Below are 19,000 nucleotides of genomic sequence, written 5' to 3'. Positions count from 1 at the left end.
CTTTATCCACTGCACCACCTAGCTGCCCTTCCCCCCCCCATCTCTTTTAATTAGGCAGATTTTTGCTTTTGCTTTGTCTGAGATAAGGATTGCTACCCCTACTTTTTGTACTTCAGCAGTAGCATAATATATTCTGCTTCAGCATTTTACCTTTACTTTGTGTGTCTCTCTGCTTCAAATGTGTTTCTTGCAAACAACATATTTTAAGATTCTGTTTTTTAATCCACTCTGCTATCTGCTTCTGTTTTATAGGAGAATTTGATTTAGGGGGGTGGATTTGATTGAATTACAAGACTCAGTGATTCAGTTTCCCAAGTTTTATTGAAAGACTGCTGAACATAAGGAGAGCATCATGGAGATAGGTGTCTTGAATAGGGGGATGAAAATGGTTATATTTATAATAAGAAAAAGTAGGTTATCTCCTCAATATCTTAATCTCCTTGTGGGAGCTTCATGGGAGGTCTTATCCTAATTTGGAGTTCCTGGGGGCTTAAGCCAACCCCATAGGTGGGTACCTTTTTCCTTGCAGCTGTGTTTTTGGGGTTTACATTTCATAAGTTGAACCTAAAGATTCATTTGGTCCTTTCTGCAAATGTTCCTTAAGACATGCTTGAATTTGTCAAAGTCAGATGGTCTCTGTGTTTATGATATCTCTTTACTTAAGATCTAGTCTCTACAGGGTGGAGCCAAGATGGCGGAGAGGAAGCAGCAAGCTGCCTGAGCTCTCCTTCTGTTCCATCAAAAAGAACATTAAATCAAGCCTCTGGACAGATTCTGAAACTACAGAATCTGCAAAGAGACAGAGAGACACAGCCTTCCAACCACAGATAATTTAGAAGACTTCAGGAAAAGGTCGGTTTGACTCGGGCAAAAGGGAGGCCCAACGCAGGGCAGCAGCCCAGCACCGAGGGGGTTGGGGCAAGTCAGCAGGAGCTGTGGGCCACAGCTGAACAACTGAAGCCCCTGGAACCTGGCTCAAAAATCTGGTGGCCAAGAAGGACAGTGGAAAAACCTACCTGCGCCTGGGAGGGCCACAAATGGGTCAGACGGGATCAGGCGCCGGGATCAGGCGCCTGGCCGAGCGCTCAGACAGGAAGTGCAGGGGGGCGAACTGCACATGCTATAAAGGCCTCAGAATAAAAAGTCGGTCACACAGCACCTATAGCCCTGCTCAAGAAGTCCAAAACAGGGACCCTGGTGCCCCCAGAGCAGACCTTGACTTAAAAAATAAATAAATAAACTGTAATAATGAATAAGAAGCAAAAACTAGCCCTCTCCATTGAGAGCTTCTGTATCAATAGGGAAGAAACCAACGCAAACTCAGATGAGGACAATACCCTCAAATTGCCTACATGTGAAGCCTCACAAAGGAAGGTGAATTGGTCTCAAGAACAAAAAGCCTTCCTGGAAGAGCTCAAAAAGGATTTTAAAAATCAATTGAGAGAGGTAGAAGAAAAAATGGGAAGAGAAATGAAAGCAAAACAAGAAAACTATGAAAAAAGAATCAGCAGCTTGGAAAAGGAAGCACAAAAATTGACTGGCCAAATGGAAAAAAAAGTGCATACTTTCACTGAAGAAAACAATGTCTTAAAAAATTCAGTTGGCCAAATGGAAAAAAAAAGGTGCATAATCTCACTGAAGAAAACAATGCCTTAAGAATTAAAATTGGTCAATTGGAAGAAAAGGAAATCTGTGAGACACCAGGAATCAGTCAAGCAGAACCAAAAGAATGAAAAAAAATAGAAGAAAATGTGAAATACCTCATTGGAAAGACAACTGATCTGGAAAACAGATCAAGGAGAGGCAATTTGAGAATCATTGGTCTGCCTGAAAGCCATGACTAGAAAAAGAATCTAGACATCATATTCCAGGAAATTATTAAGGAGAACTTCCCTGATATCATAGAATCAGAGGATAAAATCATCATTGAAAGAATCCACCCCACCTCCTGAAAGAGACCCCAAAAGGAAAACTCCAAGGAATATTGTAGCCAAATTCCAGAATTATCAGGTGAAGGAGAAAATACTCCAAGCAGCCAGAAAGAAGCAATTTAAATATCATGGAGCCACAGTCAGGATTGCTCAGGACCTGGCAGCTTTAACATTAAAGGACCGCAAGGCTTGGAATATGATATTCTGGAAGGTAAAGGAGCTTGGATTGCAGCCAAGAATCTATTACCCAGCAAAAATGTGCATTCCCTTTCAGGGGAAAAGATGGACATTTAATAACATTGGAGACTTTCAATCTTTCCTGTCGAAAAGACCAGAACTGAATAGAAAATTTGATATTAACATACAAGACTCAAGAGGAGTTTAAAAAGGTAAACAGAGGGGAAAAAAAAAGGTTACTCAATTAGGTTAAACTGCTTATATCCCTACACAGGAAGACATTACTCATAACTCTTAAGAACTGTAAATGTATTTGGGCAGAGAGAAGGAGTTTTCACAGAGGGTATAAATATAAATTGTCTTTGATGTGATGATACAAAAAAATTAAGGGGTTAAAAAGGGAGTCTAAGGGGAGGAAAGGAAAGGAGAGGTGGAATTGGGATGAATTATATCATATGAAGAGGTGAAAAAAACACCTATTACAATAGAGAGAAAGAAAGGAGGGGTGAACATTGTTTCAACCCTAATCTCATTAGATTTGATTCAAAGAGGGAATAATATATACATTCATTGGGATAAAGAAACAGCGCATTCTTTAGGGAAGCAAAAGGGGAAGGGAAAGGGGGGGACTGATAGAAGGGAGGACAAAAGCAAGGGAGAAAAGTGTAAAGAAAAGGGAGGGCAGATTGGGGGAGGCAGGGGTAAGAAGTAAAATGTAGGTGAGGAGGAACAGGGTGAAAGAAAGGGGAAAAAGTACAAAGGGGGTAAATAAAATGGAGGGGAATAGACAGTAATAATAACTGTGATTGTGAATGGGATGAACTCTGCTATAAAATGGAAGAGAATTGCAGAGTGGATTAAAAACCAGAATCCTACAATATGCTGTTTACAAGAAACACATTTGAAGCAGAGAGATACACACAGAGTAAAGGTAAAAGGCTGGAGCAGAATATATTATGCTTCAGCTAAAGTAAAAAAAGCAGGGGTAGCAATCCTTATCTCAGACAAAGTGCAGGCAAAAATAGATCTCATTAAAAGAGATAAGGAAGGAAATTACATCTTGCTAAAAGGTCCTATAGATAATGAAGTAATATCAATATTAAATATGTATGCGCCAAGTGGTATAGCATCCAAGTTCTTAGAGGAGAAGTTAAATGAGTTACAAGAGGAATTGGACAGTAATACTATACTAGTGGGGGATCTGAATCTCCCCCTCTCAGAATTAGATAAATCTAGCCAAAAAATAAATAAGAAAGAAGTGAAAGAGGTGAATTGATTACTAGAAAAGTTAGACATGATAGATGTCTGGAGAAAATTGAATGGGGATAGAGAGGAATATACCTTTTTCTCAGCATCACATGGCACATTTTCCAAAATTGACCATGTATTAGGGCACAAAAACATCATAGTCAAATGTAGAAAGGCAGAAATAGTAAATGCATCCTTCTCAGATCATGATGCAATAAAAAGTACTTGTAAGAAAGAGCAGCCAAAGCAGTGATTAGGGGAAAATTTATAGCTCTAAATGCTTACATGAATAAAAAAGAGAAAGAGGAGATTAATGAATTGGGCATGTGACTTAAAAAGCTAGTAAAAGAACAAATTATAAATTCCCAATTAGATACCAAACTAGAGATCCTGAAAATTAAAGGAGAAATTAATAAGATTGAAAGCAAAAAAAAAACTATAGAATTAATCAATAAAACTAAGAGCTGGTTTTATGAAAAAAACCAATAAAATAGATAAAATATTGGTTAATTTGATTTAAAAAAAAGAAAACCAAATTACCAGTATCAAAAATGAAAAGGGTGATGTTACCACCAATGAAGTGGAAATTAAATCAATAATTAGGAATTATTTTGCCCAATTGTATGCCAATAAATTTGACAATCTAAATGAAATGGATGAATATTTACAAAAACACAAACTGCCCAGGTTAACTGAAGAGGAAATAAAATCCTTAAGTAAACCCATATTAGAAAAAGAAATTGAACAAGCCATTAATGAACTCCCTAAGAAAAAATCCCCAGGGCCAGTTGGGTTTACGGGTGAATTTTACCAAACATTTAAAGAACAATTAATTCCAATATTATACAAATTATTTGGAAAAATAGGTGAAGAAGGAGTTCTACCAAATTCGTTTTATGATACAAATATGGTGGTGATACCAAAACCAGGCAAAGCAAAAATAGAGAAAGAAAATTATAGACCAATATCCCTAATGAATATTGATGCTAAAATCTTAAATAAGATATTAGCAAGGAGATTATAGCAAGTGATCACCAGGATAATACACTATGACCAGGTGGGATTTATACCAGGAATGCAGGGCTGGTTCAACATTAGGAAAACTATTAACACAATCAACCACATCAATAAGAAAATCAACCAAAATCATATATTATCTCAATAGATGCAGAGAAAGCTTTTGACAAAATACAGCACCCATTCCTAATAAAAACACTAGAGAGTTTAGGAATAGGTGGAGCTTTCCTTAAAATAATACAGTATCTACCTAAAGCCATCAGCAAGTATTATATGCAATGGAGATAAATTAGAGGCCTTCCCAATAAGATCAGGGGTGAAACAGGGATGTTCATTATCACCCCTATTATTTAATATTGTCCTAGAAATGTTAGCTTTAGCAATGTAAGAAGAGAAAGGAATTAAAAGAATTAGAATAGGCAAGGAGGAAACAAAACTATCACTCTTTGCAGATGATATGATGGTATACTTAAAGAATCCTAGAGAATCAACTCAAAAATTACTTGAAACCATTAACAACTTTAGCAAAGTAGCAGGATATAAAATAAATCCACATAAATCATCAGCACTTCTATACATGACCAACAAAGTCCAGCAGCAAGAGATAGAAAGAGAAATTCCATTTAAAGTAATGGTAGATAATATAAAATACTTGGGAGCCTACTTGCCAAGACAAACCCAGGAACTCTATGAACACAACTACCAAACACTCTTCACACAAATCAAATCAGATCTAAAAAATTGGAAAGATATCAATTGCTCATGGATAGGCAGAGCTAATATAGTAAAAAGGACAATACTGCCTAAATTAATTTACTTATTCAGTGCCATACCAATCAGACTACCTAAAAATTATTTTATAGAGCTAGAAAAAATAATAACATAATTCATCTGGAAAAACAAAAAATCAAGAATATCCAGGGAAATAATGAAAAAAAATTCAAAGGAAGGGGTGTTAGCAGTACCAAACCTGGAGCTTTACTATAAAGCGGCAGTCATCAAAACTATCTGGTACTGGCTAAAAAATAGAGTGGTAGACCAATGGAATAGACTAGGCACAGGAAATGCAGTAGTAAATGACACTAGTAATGTAGTGTTTGATACTCCAAGGACTCCAGCTTCTGGGATAGGAACTCAGTATTTGACAAAAAATGCTGGGAAAACTGGAAGATAGTATGGCAGAAATTAGGTATAGACCAACATCTTACACCTTATACTAAAATAAGGTCAAAATGGATACACAATTTAGACATAAGAGGTGATACCATAGGTAAATTAGGAGAGAAAGGAATAGTCTACCTATCAGATCTTTGGAAAGGAAAACAGTTTATGACCAAACAAGAGATAGAGTATATTATAAAATGCAAAATAGATGATTTTGATTACATTAAATTAAAAAGTTTTTTGTACAAACAGAAGGAGTGCATCCAAAATTAGAAGGGAGGCAGAAAGCTGGGAAACAATTTTTGTGGCCAGTACTTCTGATAAAGGCCTCTTGTCTAAAATATATAGGGAACTAAATCAAATTTATAAGAATCCAAGTCATTCCCTAATTGAGAAATGGTCAAAGGATATGAACAGGCAGTTTTCTGATGAAGAAACCAAAGCTATCTATTCCCATATGAAAAAATGCTCTAAATCACTATTGATTAGAGAGATGCAAATTAAAACAACTCTGAGGTACCACCTGACACCTATCAGATTGGCTAAAATGACAAAAAAGGAAAATAATAAATGTTGGAGAAGCTGTGGGAAAATTGGAACACTAATGCATTGTTGGTGGAGCTGTGAACTGTTCCAACCATTCTGGAGAGCAATTTGGAATTATGCCCAAAGGGCTATAAAGCTGTGCATACCCTTTGACTCAGCAATACCACTTTGGGGTCTTTTTTCCCAAAGAAATCATGGAAAGGGGAAAGGGATCCACATGTACAAACCTATTTATAGCTGCTCTTTATGTGGTGGCAAGGAATTGGAAGTTGAGGGGATGCCCATTAATTGGGGAATGGCTGGACAAGTTGTGGTATATGATTACAATGGGATACTATTGTGATGTAATAAACGATGAGCAGGAGGAATTCAGAGAAACCTGGAGGGTCTCATGTGGGCTGATGATGAGTGAGATGAGCAGAACCAGAAGAACATTGTACACAGTTTCATGAACATTGAGTGTTGATCTACTGTGATGGACTGTATTCTTTTCACCCATGCAATGGTACAGAAGAGTTCCAGGGAACTAATGATAGAAGAGGATCTCCAAATCCAAGAAAAAAAAAAAAAGAACTGTGGAGTATAGATGCTGAATGAACCATACTGTTTCTTTTGTTTTTGGTGCTATTGTTTTTTCTATTTTGAGGTTTTTCATCATTGCTCTGAATTTTCTCTTATAACATGACTAATGCAGAAATAGGATTAATGCTGTTATGTGTGTGTTTGTATATATATCCTATATCAGATTACCTGCTGTCTTGGGGAGTGAGGAGGGAGGGAAGGGAGGGAGAAAAATCTGAAATTGGAAAGCTTGTATAAACAAAAGTTGAGAACTATCTTTACATGTAACAGAAAAGAAAGAAAGAAAGAAAGAAAGAAAGAAAGAAAGAAAGAAAGAAAGAAAGAAAGAAAGAAAGAAAGATCTAGTTTCTAGGTGGTCTGTCATCTAAGATTACTAATTCTTCTTCCCATTTAGGGATGCAAATATTTTAAACTTATTGAATAATAGTGTTCCTTCCCCACCCCCACCCCCTCCCTTCTACCTTTTCATGTGTCTCTTGAGTCTTGTAGACTGAATTTTCTGTTCAGTTCCGGACTTCTCATTAGGAGAGTTTTAAGTCTCCTATTTCATTGAATGCTCATCTTTTCCCCTGAAAGATTATAATTAATTTTCTGGGTAGTCCATTCTTGGTTGTAATCCCAGTTCCTTTGCCTTCCAGAATATCATATTCCAATCCCTCCAGTCCTTTAATGTTGAAGCTGCCAGGTGCTGCATAATTCTGATAGTTGTTCCTTGATATTTAAATTGTTTCTTTCTGACTGCTTGCAGTATTTTCTCCTTCACTTTATAATTTTGGAATTTCCTTGGAATTTTATTCTTGGAGTCTCTTTTAAGAGGTGATTGGTGGATTTTTTCAGTGACTATTTTTTCCTCTGATTCTACAATATCAGGGCAGTTCTCCTTGATAATTTCCTGGAATATGGTATCTAGACTCTTGTTCTGATCATGGTTTTCAGGTAGTCCAATAATTCTTATATTACCTCTACTGGATCTCTTTTCTAGGTCAGTTGTCTTTCTCATGTGGGAGTGGGTTTAATTAATGAAGTTGATTGTGAAGCATCCCAAAGAGTTATAAAACTCTCATTTATTTTTCCATTTTTTATTCTACCTCTCTCCTTTGATTTTCAAAATCCTTTTTGAGCTCTTCCAGGAAGGCTTTTTGGTCCTGAGACCAATTCATCTCCCCCCCTTGAGGCTTCACATGTAGGCATTTTGAGAGTAATGTCCTCCTCTGAATTTGTGGTTTGGTCTTCCCTGTCAACACAGAAGCTCTCAATGGTAAGGGCCCTTTTCTGTTTCTTACTCATGTTGTGGCTTTTTTTTTTTTTTTTACTCTTAAAGTAGAGGTTTGCTCCTGGGGCACATGGGACACTGTTGCAAGGTTCTTGCACTTGTGGATAGGTGCCTGGTCACTAGCTTTCTGCTTTGAGGCTCTGTGGCTTGCAGATTCCTCCCCACCCCAGACCCGCTCTCTGTGCTGGGATGGCTTGGCGTAGTTGCGCCTATTCTGTGGGTAGTTCACTATCTGGCTCTTTGTCCTCTCAGCCGGGGCTGGCATTTCTCCCAACTATCCTGCTGTACCACAAGCCTGCTGGTCCAAGACCAAGGGGAATCAGTTACTGGTCTTTGCTGTGGCCAAAAGCCTCCTGCTTACTTTCCCAGACCCCCTCTACACTGCACTGCACTGAGTTGCACCAAATTCCCCTCTCCCCAACTGAGACAGAACTTTCCTGAAGTCTTCTAAATAATCTCAAGTTGGAAGACTGTTTTTCTATGTGTTTTTGTTGGTTCCTTAGGTTCAGAATCTGTTTAGAGGCTTGCTTTAATGTTGTTTTGAGGGAAGCTTGGGAGAGCTCAGGTAACTTCCTGGCTTCTCTCCACCATCATGGCTGGTACTCAGTCCTTTTTTAAAGTGACATCCAAGTCCAATCTTTGAAGGGCACTGGGATTGAGTCTAAAGACCTTCCTTAGCCACTTTTTATTGTGAAGATGAAGAAGAGAAATGGAGAAGAGAATGTCTATAAAAGGAATAGACTTGTAGTATGCATCTCCTTTTGAGTTTTCAAACAATTTTTTTACTTTGTTTTCTTCAAAATAGGTCTGTGAAAGGACAAAGGGTGAGTACAGAAGAAAAACAAGTTAAAGGTTGCCAAAAATATGTCAGAGGACAAGAACAGAGCAGTCAGTCCAAACAAAAACTTCCCTATATTACCATTTTACTTGAGATAGGCCTCAGTGAAACTCCATCAAAAAATAGTTACTTTCTGAGAAATGAGTTGGAAGGGGCATCTCAACCCCAGTTCAAGCACAGCCAGGCTACTTCTATTTAGTGAGACCTAAAATATAGCTGCTATTAAAGAGCTCTTTGAGCAGACAGAAGTTTCGCTGCAGCCATTACCCAAGGTCATTTAGAAAGGCCACAAAATACCTTCTGGGTCAAGAACAGAGGGAGACCAGTCTATAATGAGTGAATTATAAGATATAGCAAAGTCTCAGAGAAAGAGATGAAAGAGGTGATCTGGCCCCAGTTTGTAGAAATCCATGTCATCAGTACCACTCAGGACTTTCAAACTGGCTCATGGGATTACAGGAAGATGAAATAGAGGAAAATGAAAGTAATGCTCAGCATTTCTACATCTAGAGTGCTACAGAGAGCTTGAATGCAATGCTAAGGGGAAATGGACCAGAGAACACTGAACTCATCTTGAGAAATTCTTTGCTAGGACTCTTTTTTCTATGGGGAAAAACAATTCCTTTTAAAGATGTGAGAATAAATATGCTGATGATTTTCCAGGACAAATATGTGTATTATCATAATAGCAGCTGTGTTTCCACAAAATTTTAGGGATGATGGAGCACTTTACTTACAAAACACAGATTCATGTTAATATAATGAATAGAGTGCTAGGCTAGGTTTTTCTGAGACCTGGATTCATGTCCAGCCCCTGATACTAGTTTTCTGGCCCTGGGAAAGTCACTTTACCTCTGAGTGGCAAATTCCTAGGAAAGGGGTTCTTAATTTGGCCTTCATGAATTTTTAAAAATAATATTTCAATGAAATTATTTTCCTTTGTAAAATCCCATATCTTTTATGCATATAAAAACATTATTTTGAGAAGGGACCTATAGTTGTCATTAGACTGCCAAAGGCATCCTTGCCAAAAAAAAAAACACGTTAAGAACCTTAGTGTTAGAAGGGCGAGTGGTGGATTTACCTTACTAGTAAGAATTCCCACACTCACATCTCTTCATTGCTCATTTTGTTATTTTTTAAAAATCCCATCTGATAGTGCAAGTATTGCTACTCCTATTTTATAGAAATGAAAATGAATTATAAGAAAATTGAAATAATTTGCCCAGGGTCACATGGTTATCTATTTCTACTACAGATGTCTCCTCTGCACCAGTTTTTTTGGTCATTTTTCAAATGTTTTCAACTTTTTGTGACCCCATTTGGGGTTTTCTTGGCAAAGACATTAGAGTGATTTGTCATTTTCTTCGGCTAATTTTTACAAATGAAGAAACTGAAGCAAATAGGGTTATATGATTTGCCCTGGGTCACAAAGCTAGAATGCATCTTAGACCAGATTTGAACTCATGTCTTCCTGACTTCAGGCCTGGTACTCTATCCACTGTGTTACCTAGTTGTTTCCTGCACTATAGGAGTTGCTTCTGCACATTATGTTTTGTTGTAATCCACATAGACCTAGTCTGTTCCTTCTTCCAATTACTGAATGCATGTTTATTCTATTGGGAAGGTTTTAATCTGATTCAATCTCTTTACAGTAACAATGAGTGTAATTATGTGTTTTAATACCAAATTATATTGATTCTAAAAACTCTAACTTTACACAACACAATAAGTGTGTACCATAAAACACAAGGAGCTCCATCCTGTAGACATTGTTCTGACATCACTCCTCTTTCTGTACCAATCATGAGTTAGTACTCTATGATTGTGTGGAATAGAGCATATTTGACTAACAGCTGGTTTGCTATATTAAAACCATGAGTATTTTCTGCACAGAAGATTTTCTGTGAATTTTCCTTATGTAAGAGGAAACAGCATAATTGTACCCAAGGTTCCTACCCCAGAGATATTGACTATTATTGGGAGAAATCATTAAGTTTATTACTCAGATGCTCAGAAGACCTCCATGTTTGGATTCTTCACAAGGACTTGGTGTCAAAGTGCTTGTTTTGCAGAAAAATATTCTTCGAGAAAGAGAATATCTCTTTCATCTATCTTTGATGGGTTAAGTTCAAGAAGCTGCAAGAAGCTGATATACCAATAGTAATATTATCTATGATTTTGTAGGAAACAATAACAAAAATTTGTTGGCAATATAAAACAGAACTCTTACTATGATTATGCAAATCTTCTCTTAAAAAATAAGGGCTTCCCATTGTCTCCTGAATCAAGTCAATGCTTCTGACCATAGTTTTCAAGGTCTTATACAATCTAGCCCCAACCCACATTTCTACCTTTATCTTGTATTACTGCCCTTCACATATTTTGTGGTATATCCAAACTAGGCATTGTCATGTGCTCTTGTATTGTCATGTCCTATCATCATGCCTTTGCTCATTCCATTCTCTATGTCTGGAGTGCTTTCTCTCTCTCTCTCTCTCTCTCTCTCTCTCTCTCTCTCTCTCTCTCTCTCTCTCTTTCTGTCTCTCTCTCTTTTTGGTGAGGCAATCGGGGTTAAGTGACTTGCCCAGGGTCACACAGCTAGTAAGTGTCAAGTGTCTGAGGCCGGATTTGAACTCAGGTACTCCTGAATCCAGGGCCGGTGCTCTATCCACTGCGCCACCTAGCTGCCCCCATATTTTTCTAAAACCAACCTGCTCATCATTTCTTTATAGCACCAGGCTTTTTAAAATCATGATTTTTCAGAAAGTCCAATTATTCTTAATTTTCTTTAATTTCCAAATATTATTCTTTAATTATCTTCAAATTTCAATTACTCTTTAATTTCCTTATCTGTTTTCCAGGTCAATTATTTTTCACATTATATAGTTACTTCTATTTTCTTCTATTTTTCAATCTTTTGATTTTGTTTTACTATATTTCTTGTTATCTCATGGGATCATTGATTTTGTACTGTTCTGGATGTCAGGTAGTCCATTATTTGGATAAGGCTTATGATATTCTTGTATAAGCTACTCATTTTCCTTTCATGTCTTTATTCCAAAACTTTTATTTCATGTTTTATCGCTTGCTTTATTTATTTTAGGCATTCATGTACTCCTTATGGAAAATCTATTGGGTTTTTTTTTTGATGTGTTATTGCTTACAGTTGTTAAAGAGTTCCTTTTGCGTGTGTATTTCTTGTTGTTGTGTAATTGTTTCTGTCATGCCCAACTCTTTGTGACTCCTTTCAAGATTTTTTTTTTTTCCTGAGAAGTTAAGACAACACTATTTATTGAAAGTTTACACAGACCGGCTCAAGGACACTGGCATTGGAACCATGGTATTTAAAAACACATATATACACACACATACACATACACACACAGAGACACCCCCAACAAAATGAGGCAGAACCCCTGACCCTGGGGGAAAAACAAAACAAACCCAAACATTGTGAAATGGGACCAAACAACATCCTACAGAAAACTGGCTTCTAAGGAAGACACAACATTCTCAAACGGGCCAAAGGGAAAGCGGTCACTCCTGGGTCCAATCGGGAAGCAGGCTGAGGGTCTCTGGGGGAGAGTGCTACATCTGTGGGCGGCCACTGAGGGCCCCCTTAAAAGTTCAAGTCCGTCAGAACAGAGGTGCTTTGGGTCAGCATGGGGCTCTCCTCCATCTTTTCCGCTGGAGGTGAAAGTACCAGGGCCGGGGCCCAGGGTCCCAGGGAACCTGACCCACAATGACCCGAGCAGGCTCAGTGAGTGACTTTTAGGCTGGAAGCAGTCCAGACTCAGAAGGGGAGGCCTCTGTTTCATTCACTTGTCATAGAGCCCCATGACGACAGTGGCCACGGTGGAGAGGGTGAGGATCCAACGGAAGGGTAAGTGGGAGAGGAGACTTTGCTTGGGCTTCTGGGGAGTAGTCTCGTTGGAAGTCGGGCCTTCTCCTCTGTTGCCAGACCTTTTTCGAAGTTCCTGCTTCCCGGGAAGGTTCCCATTTTCTGGGTTCTCGGATAATAATGTCTGCGGCTCCTCGAACACCTGGATGTTCAGGAGGAAGGATGTTTGTGCTTCCTCCACTACCTTCTTCTTAGTGGCCGGGCTCATCTCAATGGCGTTCATTCTGGAACGGTAAAGCTGCTTGAATTTGGTGGCGTTGGGAATGGCCGGGAAATTGAAGAAGGCCACCCCTTCCCCTGTGTTGGGGAGCCCCAGGGACTTCTGGGCAATCTTCTTAAGGATCTGTCCTCCGAAGAGGTTCCCCAAGTAACGCGTGTAGGCGTGGGCGACCCACAGCTCAGGCTTCGTGTGGCCCAGCTCAAGACGCAGATTCACGTACTAGTGGGTGGCTGCCGTGTACGGAATCTCCTTCCTCCACTGGGGGCCATACCAGAACTTCATGTCCTGCTCCAGGGCAGGCGTGCGGTCCTCCGGGAAGTAGATGGGGGCTATGGCAGGGTGGGTCTTGTCCCGCATCATCTCCTTTTTGTGATACTGGGAAGTCCTCACCATCTTGAAGCCTTCCTGGGGCACCTGCCCCTTCTGGAAATTCTACAGGAATTCCACATTCTCAGCCTGATTGTGAACATCCTTTATGGCTTCTTTCAGGGCCTCTGACAAATCCTGAGGAATGCTCTCAGGCTGCTCTGCCTTCGCAATTTCCATCACGTCCTCCTATGCCGGCTCCCGAGTACTCTTCCTTTGGCCCCGAGTGCCCAGTTCCGAGTGCCTAGCTGCGCATAAAGCCTGGGGATTGCAAGAGTTTGTTCTCAAGATTTTCTTGACAAAGATATTCAAGTGGTTTGTTTTTTCTTTCTCCTCATTTTAAAGATGAGGAATCTGAGGCAAACAGGGTTAAGTGACCTGCCTGGGGGTAGCAATGCGCCAGGATAGTTTGTCCTTATATAATACTTTAGAGAGATACAGTGGCTCCCTTAAAACAATTCTATGGAGGAGCTAGTGTAAGCATCATCACCATCATTCTACACATGAGGAATCAGAGGCTCAGAGAATTTAAATGAGCTATTGTGGACCGCATAGCTAGTAAGTGATGACATAGATTAGAATTCAGCTCTTCTCTGCTTCTGGGTCTAATGCTTTCCTTTCTTCTCTCCACATTACTTCATAGTATACTAGGTCACAACAAAAAGCCAATATCTTTCTGCACCTCAAATTATCTGCCTCTATGTCCATATTCTTGATATTACTCTAAAAACTAACTTCATTTTTTGGAGGAGGGGATATTCAATAAGGTTTTGCCTAGAGGGAAATTCTCTTTCAAGGCACTGAAGCATTGTAAGTTTCTCACTTGTTTTTTTGTATTTTTTATAGAGTTTGTCAAAGTTATTGACATTTCGTGACATGTGCTGGAACATCTATAGGGAGAGAAAACAAAACGACTCATTTGGATGAGGATAAGTCTTTGGGCACGAATTGAGACTAATGAACACATAGCTTTGCTGTTCTCTTGCTGCATTTAGTGTCCAAAAAATAAAGTCAGGCATTAACGGCTTTCAAAATCATTCCTGGTAGAAATAAGTATGCTCAAGATCTGAATAGTGGAAAATCAGAGGAGAAAAATGCTTCCCAAATATAATAACTATATTATAATCAGAATGATGTTTTCCTAACTGGTGGAAGCCTTACAAACTGCACCCACTAACTTTTCCTCCTTTTCTATATTGTCACTATTATGAAAGTCTTCCCATTAAAATAGAATGGAGAATGGATGTGTATTTATGATATTTATTTGTTGTTCAGCCCAGTTCTCCTGTATTATTGCTGTCTTCATGAACACAACACTTTTGGGAACCAGTTATTGCTCTTCTCAAGAGAATGGAATAATTCTAGTGGGGTAAAGCAGAAGGGATACTTTCCTTGAAGAATGGACATTGGGTTCCTTTGGACTGTAAGTGACAGTCCAAATCCACCTTTGCATATCTAATAAATATCATCTGACTTGTATGCAGTGAATTTCTCATACCATTGGAGAAGTTTAAGCTGGGGAAGGATAAACAATCATTGAGGTTATTTTAAAGTCCATTCATATATTCCTTTTATGTCCTAGATTTTGTTTTAGGTTGTATTTAAGGGCTTGCTCTTTTAGTTCTAAATTTGTGATTATGATCTATATTTACCTATTTAGTTTCAACTCCTCTCTTTTTGTCTCTGTATTCCCAATGCCTTGCACATAGTTGGCGCTTGGTGCTTCATAAATATTAGTTGAATTGAATTGAGCTAATTTTCAAGGCCTTCCACAGTTTGACTTTGGTCTGTCTTTAAAATCTGATTTCCTATTAGCTCCTGACATATATTCTTCCCATCAAACCAACCTCCTAATTGTCCCATGAACATGTCCTGATTATTATGGTTTGATAACCATAAGATCCTAAAAAGATGTGACTTCTTATTGTTATCATCATCATGAATTACACTTGTCATTAGAATAAGGAGAATATAGGAGCCATCAGAGCTGGATGATATTAATCTTGAAAGAGTTTCTGGGAAAGCATTTCAAATGAAATTTGGAATAATATGGAGCTTTAGGGTTACAAAATACTATAAATATAGTATTTAGTTTGTCATGACATTATAGGATTTGGAACCAGAAAAAGTCTTGGAGATTATGTAGTCTAGCTCCGCCCTTTTAAAGAAGAAACTGAGGCCAAGAGAGGTGAAGTCCAAAATTGAACTGGAAGGTCTTCCCATTGCACTATAACAATTAGATGTAATGGAAGAGTAGAGGTATTCCAAGCTGCAAACAAATCCACAGAATAGACCTATTCTGGAACATTGTGAATTTCATAGATTTGAAACCCAATTCCTTCAATGAGATATCCAGTTCAGTTCCAGGACTTTAAAGGGAGTTCTGTGCTTGAGTTGAGTGAAAATGTGATGTGTATACCATAATTCCAGTTATTTTTACTGAATGGTGTGCACTTTCTGAATAGTAATTAGTACAAAAATTAGCTTTGGTTTTACCCATCCAAATATGATATTAATGGCACTCATTCCACTGGCAGACAATAAGAAATGGATTTTCAGTAGATTTTTGACATTTAAACAATCTGATAGAATATTTTCTGATGGTTGTTTATTTAACTATAATATTTTGGATGGAGAATTATTGAACTTTACCATAATCAGGAAAAATAAGTATTATAATTTAACTACTTGGATCGTATTCCTAGAATTAACTATTGACATCTCCATGCCATCATGGTATTTTGCATGAACACTTTTTTATGGTTATTTAGAACCATGCCTATATTATTTTTTTTGAAAGAGAAAGCTTTATTGTAATTAAATAGAAGAACTACACAGTGCATATTATGAAAAAAACCCCAAATAACAGATAAATTAATACTTTCTAACCTTTTTCCAAGATGAAAAGGAATTTAAGAGGTTTTATCTTGTTTGAAAATATTTGACTGTCTTTTTTTGTAATTGTATGTATTTTTTAAATAAAAAATTTATTTTATTTTTAATCAATGGAATAAAACAAGAATTTCCATCACACATCATAATAAAAAAGATGATTGCAAATGAAGCTGCAAATCTGTTATATACAACTTGCTATTCTTTTAAAATATATACTACTACCATGTAAATTTCTTTTTTTCCCTTTTTTATTCTCCTTCCACCTTAAAGATGGCTACCATTAGACACAAATATATGTGTATATATACATATATACACACACATATATACATATTTATGTACACATATATATAAAATTATTCTATACATACTTCTATTTATCAGTTTTTCCTCTGGATTCAGAGAGCATCTTCATTCATATTTCCTTTGTAGATAATTTGAGTACTTATAATAGTGAAAATGACTCATTAGCTCAAAGTCATTCTTAAAATAATATTACTGTTACTGTATACAATATTCTCTTGGTTCTGCTCATTTTGTTCTTCATTATTTCATATGTCTATCCATGTTTTTCTAAGATCATTGAGCTCATCATTTCTTATAACACAGAGGCATTCCATCACAATTACCTACCACAACTTGTTTAGCCATTCTCCAATTAATGGGCACCCCTGCAATTTCCAAAAAGAGTTCTTAGAAAAATTTTAAAAGGAGTTAGAAATCAGAGAAATCAAAGAAAAAATAGGAAAAAATAAAGAAAATTATGAAAAGAAGGTTAACCAATTGGAAAAAGATTTACAAAATTTTGAGAAGGAAAGTAAGTCCTTGAAAGCCAGAATTTGTCAGGAGGAATCAAATTAAAACTAGAAAAACTAGAAGATAATATGAAAAATCTCAGCACAGGAACTAATCTGAAGAATAGATCAAGGAGAGACAATATAAGGATTGTTGGACATATGAAAGTTATGATCAAAAAAAGAATATTATAAAAAATTAAGGAAATTGCCCTGACATTCTAGAACAAGAGGGTAAAGCAGAAATAGGGGGGAAAGCCCACTATTCACCACCTTAAAGAGATCTTAGGAGGAAAACTTATAGGAATGTCATAACCAAGTGTCAAAATTCCCAGGTTAAGGAGAAAGTATTACAAGTAACAAGAAAAAAAATTAAATTCTGCAGAGAAACAATCAGGATTTCACAAGACTTAGCAGCTTCTACATTAAAAGACCATAGGTCTTAGAATATTATATTTTGAAGAGCAAAAGATTTGGGGTCGTGACCAATAATAATTTACCCAGTGAAGTTGAGTATAATCCTGGATTTTAAAAAATGGTTATTTAACAAAACAAAAGACTTTCAGGTATTCATGACAAAAAAGACCAGAACTCAATCGAAAATTTGATATAAAAGACCCCAAAGAAATATAAGGAATATATTAGACTATTTATAAGGAACTCATTATGGTCAAATTGTTTATTTCTCATATATGAAAATGTTATCAGTATTCTTAAAATAGTCTGCATTACTAAGGTAGTTTGAAAGAAAGGTTGGGTCTGAGTTGTGTTTGAAGGGGTGATTCTAAAGAATGAAATTTGGTTGGCAAAGATAAAAAGGAACAATTATATCATAAAAATAGGGTGTGAAAGGAAGAGCTGACTCTGTTTTAACATAAGGAAAAAGTCCTTTGAAAATATAACCTGGACAGTGAGCAGGATGATTTCAGAAAAATCTGGAAAGACTCATATGAACTGATGTATAGTGAGGTGAGTGGAACCAGGGGAATATTGTGCACAATGACGGCATGATTGTTCTATTAACAATTGTGAATGACTTACCTACTCTAAGCAATACAATGATCCAGGACAATCCCAAAGGACTAATGATGAAATATACTATATACCTCCAGAGAAAGAATTGATGTTGATTCATGATGCTTTGCACTTTCTTTCTTTCTTTTACTTGAGTCTTTTTGTATAAAATGACTAATATGGTAATGTTTTACATAATTGCACATGCATAACCTATATCTGGCTGCTTGCCACCTCAAGGGGGGCGGGGAATGAGAGGGATAGAATTTGCAACTCAAAACTTTAAATAAATTAAAAAAAATATATAACCTGGGCTTTGTTTTTATTTGTTCCATGATGTAGCATTGAACCTAAGAAACTCTGCCCCTCAATACACAGGCATTTTTAAAGCCACCTATAAAATATAGCCCTGAATAGGCATTAAAATATGTAATAGTAGAGGTGGAAAGGATGTCTGAGGCCATCTAGTTAGTCTAAGTTTCTCATTTTAAAGTTGAAGAAATTGAGGCTCAGAATATTTTATTTTCATTTTAAATCCAATAAATATAGTAGAGCTTTGCTATAATGTGACGCAAAGGTTTGAAATTATCTTATAATGTAGTATTTCAGGTTAATAATTAAAACTCTTCCTTGGAGTCCATTATAGAATGATTTTTACCTAATTATTTTCTATAAGAAAATGTTTGGTTAATATCTTAAATATTTGTAGAAATCTCTGAATTCTACAAATTTAGCTTTTTTGTCTATTTTTCCCAATCCTTTCATTTTCCTTAATAAATTGTTGAGAATTACTGTATTATTTTCCTTATAGAGTTACATAATATTCAAGGTAAAAAGGATCTTAATCCAACCTGTTCATCTTATATTTGAAGAAATTGTTTCAAAGAGGCCAGATGATTGGTCAAATATTATACATTTTAGGATTAGAAGCCAATCTTCTCAACTCTGTCCACTTTAAGAAAGTGTTGACCCATTGAAATTCAACCATAACATTATGGGTATAATTGAAAGTGATTACTAAGCACCTAAAT

General features: G+C 36.9%; 1 pseudogene; it reads right to left on the bottom strand.

Annotated features, from left to right (window-relative positions):
• Nucleotides 1-12,597: 12,597 nt before the first annotated feature.
• On the bottom strand, nucleotides 12,598-13,449 carry LOC122748169 (annotated as a pseudogene).
• Nucleotides 13,450-19,000: the final 5,551 nt, after the last annotated feature.

The sequence above is a fragment of the Dromiciops gliroides genome, chromosome 1, assembly GCF_019393635.1.
Source record: "Dromiciops gliroides isolate mDroGli1 chromosome 1, mDroGli1.pri, whole genome shotgun sequence".
Lineage (NCBI taxonomy): Eukaryota > Metazoa > Chordata > Mammalia > Microbiotheria > Microbiotheriidae > Dromiciops > Dromiciops gliroides.
This window is presented reverse-complemented; position numbering and strand designations above follow the sequence as displayed.